Below are 9,975 nucleotides of genomic sequence, written 5' to 3' on the forward strand. Positions count from 1 at the left end.
ATAAAATAAATGTTTAAATGTAAAGGATAATATATATATATATATATATATATATATATATATATATATATATATATATATATATATATATATATATATATATATATATATATATATATATATACTGTATATCTGAAGAAGATGCAAGTAGTGTTATTAAAGTTATTGTTTAAAAGTATAAATTAATAATTACAAATGAATATACATATTTTTCTGAAGAAAACCTGAGTGGTGGCACTTGCCCATGTAAATCTTTAATTAAAAAAACATTGTTTTAATATAAAAAATGTATAAGAAAAAATTATTCTTAAGAAAAATATTAAAGTTTGACTTAACCTCATGATGCTTTTAAAACATTGAGCATAATCTTGGGTGTTTTAATCATATCACTAAAATATAAAACAGCGTCTAATGAGTGCACATTTCAATCCAAAACGGCTGCACCTTCGTTCTTTTATAGTCAGAATGTACATTCAAGAGCAAAATATTATAAGGCATGTCCTTCAATCATTTTTCTGCAGAGGTTTGAAGGACAAAACTTCTTTACAATTCCTATTTACACATTCATGGCATCCTCTAAATTAAGTTATCACCGTGACTCAGTAGCTGCATTAGCTTTCAGACATTTCATTAAAATGTCCTCGTGTGTGGAAACCAAATAAAGAACAGCAAAAGAATATAATTATGGAGATATAATTTGCAAAACACAGTTACATTTGTAAATACTTTTTTGCTTATAACTTCTAACATATAACATTTAAGAGGATATAAATAACCTTTTAACATATTTAAGTTATTTAGTATCTGAGATAATTAGTGTTGCTTGTTAATTCAAGAACAATTACTGTTACACATAATCAAGTTGAGTGACAGATTAAAATGTGTAAAAATATTATAAAAGGAAACCAAATTAAGATTAAAGGTTTGATGAAATAGAATAGAATGAAACTCAGGGTCATGATGTGCTGTACTTTCTTTAGAATAAGCTAAACACTCAATGTACAGGCTATTGCGGACTTGGTTATAATGGCAGACAAATTATATCAACGTTAGCAAGATCTCACATTTTTCAAATGTAGGTGTTTAACCACAATCAGATAGCTTTTATTTCCATGGCTGTTTCCAAACGATCAATTGCGCAACTGATGCATGTTAATCTCTAGAATATCTGTATACGTTTACTGTTCGTGTTTACTGCTATTCAACGTTTTTTTCTTGCGTGAACTTCAATATGATTTGGGAATATTCCGATTTCTTCACACCAATTTCGCTTCTTGTGCAAATTGTTCACATGACGTCACCACGCTAACAGAAAGCTGCTTGGTTTGAAGCGACTTGTGCGTGAGCTGAGCTTCATAAAACCTTACAGTAAGTCTCTATAATATTCTGGTCTCAAAATACGTCACTACGTCCTTTTTTCCTCGGACATAACTGTGATGTCTAAACAGTTTTCATACTTCCAGCAGATAATGACTGAAAAGCAGGCTGACCAATAGCGAGCAGGCATTTTACCTAACTGACCAATCGTGGTGTGCAAGAAGGTGGAGAGAACAGTCATATGTTAGCATGAGGACTCTGAGGCTAAACCTGGACATTTCACTCAATTTAGAAATCCCTGCCGGGAAATGTCTGAAAAATAAAATAAAATGTTGATTTTATATAGAATGTAGAATATAGATATAGAATGTAGTCATCAACGTCTGAACATTTATAAAAGTTATAGCTACACTGTTTGATATATTATTCATGCATTATATTAGTTTAACTCAAATCTAAGTAGAATAGTTGCTACTGATTTCTCATTTCTAATAATTTTTGCTCAAAGTAAAGTTAAACCTGGGTAGAAATAATCATATTTATTAGAAGGGAGATCAGTTTGGGAATTAAACAAATGCAATCATTCAAAGTGCTTACAAATGAATTTTTATGGCACAAAGTAAGCTTTTCAAAAGCTTTTTTTGCTTGTTAAGAGACAGGTTACGTGTATTTTAAAATTTGAATGTGAAATTGACAGTGTTTCACCATTTTATTTTCTTGGTTCCATTGACAATGTCTGTCAAGGGTTAATTAATTCATGCTTGTGTGTTTTAAAATCTGCCATGTCGAGATGATTTTAAGCTTTTTTATAACTTATTTGAGTCACACAGAAGAAAACATAAAGAGTTTTGAAGGGGAGTTTGAAGGTTTTTTTTTTTCATCAGTTTCTTTCCTTGTAAAAGATCAAGGCTGAGTGATTTCTTATTACAGACAATTAAATAAAGTAGTTTCTCATCGGATGCCATGACCTAATAATCAATGCATATCATAATTAACGTTATTAAGTTTTTCCAAATGCCTACACCAAAGGTTATCTCGAAAGATTGTATTATTTTCTCCTGGCTGGGACAGAGCAATATGCCTCTAAGACTTTATCTACTCACACTAAATTATTTTCTTTCTTCCGCAACTTTAGTTCACATGACCTCCTCAGCAGGTTACACGACCATCTCATATTCATATTTTCTTCTGAAAAAATATATGACCAGTGGATGCTCTGCAATGAATGGGTGCCATCATAAAGAGTTTGGACTCTCTTTATGATGGCACCCATTCACTGCAGAGGATCCACTGTTGAGCAGGTGATGTAATGCTCTCTAAATCTGTTCCAATGAAGAAACAAACTCATCTTGAACGGTCTGAGGATGAGTAAATGTTTAGCAAATGTTCATTTTGGCTGAAGCATTCCTTTAAAAACAATATATAAAAGCACCCTCAACACCATAGCAAATACAATGTAATTTATGTAAGAAATGACCTAAAAATCCCATGCATTCATTCATGTAAGTACATTCTACATGAAACACAAACCTGCAGAAGCGACAGCAGGGGAAACTCGCTGTCTGTTGAACTAAATGCATCTGCCAGAAGGTTTATCAACAGCGGAGCAGAAGAGGACATGGATGGAATATCTGAAAAGGTATCACTCTGATCATTAGTCAGAACAAAGCGTTTAAAGGTTAAAACACTCATTCAGAATGAAGCAGGAATTTTAATTTCCCGATCAGCAAACATGACGTAGCTGCTGTCTTGTTATGCACTATTCAAGACCTTTCTGATTTACCAACAGCACTCAGAATATCAACTAGCACAGACTTTTATTTACACAACTGGGTGTTTTACAGATACTGGCACACCATGCTACTATAGGAAATAAAACTTCTCAAAACACATTTATCACTCGTTTATTTCATTTGTCTACCAACAAAATTCAGCAGTTAGCAAACATGCATCACGTCTCAAATGATGTACTCTGTTTACTAGTATAATGACGATGATGGAAATGATGTTTGGAAAACACTTGATATAAAAAAAAAAATAATAATTGTTACTTGATTGGAAATAACAGTATAAAAAATATTCTGTTAACATATTTAGCTTGGTTTTTCTTCTGTTTTCTCCACACAGCACATACATTTTTTATTAAACTCTATTAAAACAGGGTTAAAACAGGGTTATTATCCTTTATACTTAAAACTCAAAACATAAAAAACCACTAACTGAGATAAATAAATAAAAAAAAACCTTAAAAAATGTTTTGAGCTAGCTGCCAATGTAATATTTCAAATTTTTGTTTAGTTTAATATAAAGTACTGCAATAACTAAAATGAAGTTAAAAATAATAAATTAAATAAATCACAAAAATATAAATCATATATTATAATAATAAACAATACAAAAATAATAATAATAGAAATGACAGTAATATACAGCTAAATTACTAAAACTATAAAATTAAAATAGAAAATAAATTATATAATATTATACTAACGATACTAAAATAAAACGGTTTCAAAAATAATTTCAATGGTTTATACTTCACTTCTCTTTTCAATTATATTTTTAATATATAATGTCATATATTTTCAGCTTCAAGGTCTGGGGAAAGCAATACAATCTATACATTAAGTAAGTTAAACTGTCGAAAAACAAAAACTCGAATGCACTATAAGTTTGGCAAAGCAATGTCAATTTTAAAACCTGTTTTTGGCGATGACTTCTGTGAAGTCTTGACAGTGCAGTTCTGGTTTTTCTTGATTCCATGAGCAACTTTGAACAATACTGGTCTCATTTGCATCTATGTTTACCTAACTCAGTTCAGTTTGTCTTATGAAAGAGCAAATTCTGAGCAATGGAAGCTTCCTGTAGGAACTTATCTCAACCTGTTCATAAGTCAGCAGGTCTAACTCAAGCTAATTAACTGGGTTAAATTGTGCAGAATAAGATCAGAGCTTGTAATGATAGATCAGTCTTGACTTATTCAGGAAACTGCACATGACTCCACTGAGCAAAATCACTGGATTATTCAAAAACGTGAGTCATTTGACATCAGGAGCAGCAGCTCACAGTGAAATCAGAAGACAGTGCTGAAGGGTTTGAGCATCACTGAGCTGCAGCGTTTCAGTATTCAGGGAAGTAAAGCTGACTTACCGTGTCTGCATATTAACCTGAGATCCCAGAAATCATCTTGAATCGAACAGAACTGAATGTACTCTGTTGTTCCACTAAGGGGAGGTTTTATACTGTGGAAACATAAAACACAGACATACTGTACATTATACAGAATTCAAAACACAGTCTAATAATCTAATGAGACCGATTTTACAACTGTTGAAAAAAAAGAACTAAAATGAATAAACGATGTAAAATACAGCAACAATATATACAACAATCATAATATAAACTGTAGTAAATAATAATAAAAAATAGACATCCACAAAAATGAATAACTAATACAAATGCACAAACAAATCCATAAATAAATAATAATAGACACAAATTTATAGTAAAAAAAATTCATGAATAAATAAATAAAAGAATTATAACAGACATATATATATATAGTTAAAAATGCATAAATAAATCTCAAGTACTCTTATTTAAAAGTCTTATCGAGGTCGGCACAAATGAGTTTCTGAAGTGCCTCAGTTCGCTGAATCTGGCTCATCTCCCAGAGAGCAACTCATTTTCTTAATGCAGAATATGAGACTGATTATATATAATTTTATGGGTTTGTCTGCTCATCTTATTTAATCTCACCTTATGTCCTCCATCTCATCTCATATCTCATGTCTCCTCCTCAGCAACAGCGAGCTGAAGAACATCAGATGAATCACGGTGCCCGAGGTGATCTTGAGGCGTCTGTCTCAAACAGCGTCAAAGAAAAACACATACAGAGAATACAATACAGCATTTCCTGACATAAACAGAGGAAACAATGTGCTTGATGCTTGAAAACCGCCTGTACTAGGTATTATCTGAGCAGCAGCTTCATATGATGACACAGAAATACAAAATACTAAAGAAGGTGTCATTAACCATTTAAAATGGGCAGCTATATTAAACACATCAGGCTTGTATACTGGATATTTGTCAAACGCTTCTGTGTGGAAAGTGCAGTAAAGTGCTGAGGAAAGTTTGAGACGTGTTTTATCACAGCAGACAGTGAGCTGCACATCCATAACCGGATTACGACGACTTCTCGCTGTCAGACGATTGTGAAACTGCTTTCATTTCCAAACCTTCAAAGCAAACGCTTCACAACCTGCTAAACGGATCAGACTGAAGGAGGCTATTTTATAAACGATTCAAAGAAAAGCATTATATTACCTCTTCGACTTTCAAGGTAGACTCAAGAGAGACTGTTTGTGTTCTTTTTTATCTAGCATTCGTACTACACAATATCTATTTAATTTCAGATTTATTTACTGAAGTAGTTTAAGTCTTTGGTTCTTTTAATTGTGATGATTTTGGATCACATTTAACAAAAACCCACCAATTCACTATCTCAACAAATTAGAATACTTCAGAAGACCAATAAAAAATAAAAAAATAAAAACATTTGAACTGTTGAATTGTTGGCCTTCTGGAAAGTATGTTCATTTACTGTACATGTTCTCAATACTTGGCAGTGGCTCATTTTGCTTTAATTGCTTCCTCAATTCGGCGCGGCATGGAGGTGATCAGTTTGTGGCACTGCTGAGGTGGTCTGGAAGCCCAGGTTTCTGTGACGGTGGCCTTCAGCTCATCTGTATTGTATGGTCTCTTGTTTCTCATCTTCCTCTTGACAATAGCCATAGATTCTCTCTGGGGTTCAGGTCTGGTGAGTTTGCTGACCAGTCAAGCACACAAACAACATGGTCATTTAACCAACTTTTGGTGTGGGCAGGTGCCAAATCCTTCTGGAAAATGAATTCAGCATCTTCAAAAAGCTGCTCAGCAGAAGGAAGCATGAAGTGCTCCAACATTTACGACAGGAATACGACAACTGTAGCCAAATTCTTTGACACGTCTGTATGCCTTGACCCCAGCCTCAGTCCATTCCTTGTGAAGTTCACTCAAATTCTTGAATCAATTTTGCTTGACAATCGTCGTTAGTCTGCTGTTCTTTCGGTTGGTTGTGTATCTTTTTCTTCCACACTTTCTCCTTCCTTTCAACTTTCTGTTAACATGCTTGGATACAGCACTCTGTGAACAGCCAGCTTCTTTGGCAATGAATGTTTGTGGCTTACCCTCCTTGTGAAGTGTGTCAGTGATTGTCTTCTGGACAACTGTCAGATCAGCAGTCTTCCCCATGATTGTGTAGCCTAGTGAACCAAACTGAGAAACCATTTTGAAGGCTCAGGAAACCTTTGCAGGGGTTTTGAGTTGATTAGCTGATTGGCATGTCACCGTACTCTAATTTGTTGAGATAGTGAATTGGTGGGTTTTTGTTAAATGTGAGCCAAAATCATCACAATTAAAAGAACCAAAGACTTAAACTACTTCAGTCTGTGTGCATTTAATTAATTTAATACATGAGCTTCATAATTTGAGTTGAATTACTGACATGAATGACCTTTTCCACAACACTCTAATAAATAGAGATGCACCTATATATATATATATATATATATATATATATATATATATATATATATGTGTGTGTGTGTGTGTGTGTGTGTGTGTGTGTGTGTGTGTGTGTATGTGTGTGTATGTGTGTGTAAACCTTAGTTCACAAGTTCAAATAATATCTTACTTAATCAGTCTGGCTTAATTAAACATCCTCAAATCTGTTTATTTTTAGCACTAGAGGCTGTGATATACACCTCATACCTTCTGGCTGAATGAAATTATTCTGATATTCTGAGTGTGCTGCACAGATGGTCTTCTTCTAGTAATTAATATGCTAATAAGCACTGGATCCTGCTAATGTTCGTACCTCATGTGTGCTAGTCATTAACAAACGCCCAATGTTGATCACATGTTGACATGCATCTCAATCTCAGTCAGACTGTTAAACCATCAATATTAAATTTATATCCTTAAATGATTGCCAGATACCCCTACATTTGTAACTTCCTGCATAAGCCAGTGAAATTAAATGTGAGTGCATATGTGAAGAGAAAATGATGCATTTAAATGTGCTAGTCCTCAGAATAGCTGTTGAATTAAAATGTCAGTAATGATTACAGTCTGAAGTGTGATTTTGTGTAGTGCCAGCAGAGGCTATCACAGACAGAAATTAATCACTGACAAGATCAGTATGAATGAACTGTTCAGTAAATTAAATATCAGGGGTGACTCACCTGTGAAGTGGCTTTCATTAGAGCGCTTCTGAAAAAAGAAAAAAAAAAAAGAAAGAAACCCAAACCTCCGTGATGAGGATCAGTCAGCAACAAGAACTATACATGTACAAGTGTGAGGTGTGAGGTTCAATCCAAAGGTCCATTAGACCTGACAACAGTGTTGGGGAAAGTTAATTTTAATAGTAATGCATTACAATGTTGCATTACTTTCTAAAAAGTAACTAATTATGTCACTTAGTTACTTTTTATTGAAATTATGTTACTTTTGTGTTACATTTAAGTGCTGTGTTTGCTTGTTTGCTATTCTATTTTTAAAAGCCTTTTGCAGCAAAATCCTCAGGCAGAAGGAAATGGAAATTCACGTCTGTACAGTAGAACGAAGAAGAAGAAAGTTCAACACCCTTCAGCCATAAAAAAAGAAGAATACATTTTAGTTTATAGTGTCATTTTTGCTTATTAATATGGATGAATTGGATCATTGAAGGTCAGCAGCAAATTGGTTAATTAAATGGAATTAAAAAATACATAAAGTATATTTGTATTATTTAACATTTAATTATTGCAACTTTGAGTCATATTCTGAGTTGCTTTGAACTGTTTTCATAAATTTTTTGGAAAAATCTGATTTATTTATTTATTTATTTATCTATTTTGTTTGTGAGTGAGATAAATTAATGCATGTTGACATTTATTCTTGATCATCTTACTCCCAATTTCTCTCAACAAGGGGACAGGAGAGCTTTCAATCGATAGATGGGTTAACAAGTAACTGGCATTACTTCTTTGAAAAAGTAACTCAGATATTTTCAAATGTAAAAAAAAATAATACTTACTTTACTAATTACTTGAAAAAAGTAATCTGATTACGTAACTCGCGTTACTAAAAAAAAAAGTGTGTGGCCATTTGTAAATTCACAAATCTGCTTCAAAGTTCCGATCTAAAACTAATGATTCATTGAACACGCCCTGAAGTTCTGATATTTATGAAAGAATTCACAAACCCACGATCTTAATGAAATGATTCACGATCCACACTCCGAAGTCCAGATCTGAATAATCATTTTAGATTGAAACTTACTTACTTACTGGAGTTCAACAACTATTGGCTTTTTCGCGCCTTCAGCCATATTTATACTAAACTGTCCTATTACTAGTCTCAGCCTCTGACATCATGGCCACGAACCGTTGGCAGAATGTCTAAGTAATGCATATGGCACACAAAAGTGGAAACACTTTAGGACTTTCAAAGTCATCTGTTGAATTATACAGGATTTCAGGGAGAAGTGCGTGTCGTGTTCTTTAACGTTTCGCCTGGAAACAAAGGGATGGCGCCAATGGCTCCAAACCCCCTCACGAAAGAAGAAAGCCATCGTGTTAACAACTGTAACGACGAGTGCTTATCAGGATAAACTAAATGCTGAATTCTCAAAAGTATGTAAAATATTTAAAATTCGCGGCATATAGATTTTGAGTTTTACAAACCAGTCTGTTATTGTGGCGACATTTCCACGCCCTGAAACGTGATGCTGAAACGAAACAAACTGTGATTGGTTGTTTGACATGTCTGTCAAATTGCCTTATGGGCGGGCCTTGGCCATTGAAAGCTGCCATGGATTCCAGACCTTCAGCTACGTGAGACTATTACTCGCTAGATTGCTGGTTTTATCACATTACCTGAAATAATCAAAAAAGTATGATGTTTACAAATAAAATATCCACATCCAAATATCCATTTACTGCTAGTAAAAAACTCCATTAACATGACGAGCTGCACCTCAAAATACATGTTAGATGGAAATATTGTGCATTATGATCAAAGCTTAATTCCCTATATTTTAAATAGTTTAACCTCTGCAATTCTGTTGGTGACCGTTCAATTGGATCAGTTAGCATACCATTGAAGTTAATTTATCTGCATATTTAAGAAATTGTTGTATCTGATTGTATTAGTCTATAAATTGTGATGGTCAATGTCAAAATAGCAAATAGGAGAAGCAGATGAACACCAAATTGTGCAATAAATTGTAAAAGAAAAAAATTTAATTGTAAAAAATAAATAAATAAAATTGAAAATGCTTGCGCAGTTCACTCCTAATGAGCTGCAGCATGTAAGACATCAACATCAAATGAGATCTGAGAGGTGACAGCTGAAGTGTCATTTTGTTAAATCAATAAAACTAAGCTGATAATTAAGCTGATAAACTACACGGTAGCACTTTATTTTACAGTACGTGTACTAACATGTACTTATAGTGTACTTACAGCGTATTTATCTAAGAAAGTTCTTGTAATACAAGGTAACTACGTGGGGTAGGGTTAGGTTTAGGGGTAGGTTCAGGGTTAGTACCTAGTTATTACATAGTTATTGAAA

This window comes from Carassius gibelio, chromosome B23, assembly GCF_023724105.1.
Source record: "Carassius gibelio isolate Cgi1373 ecotype wild population from Czech Republic chromosome B23, carGib1.2-hapl.c, whole genome shotgun sequence".
Classification (NCBI taxonomy): Eukaryota; Metazoa; Chordata; class Actinopteri; order Cypriniformes; family Cyprinidae; genus Carassius; species Carassius gibelio.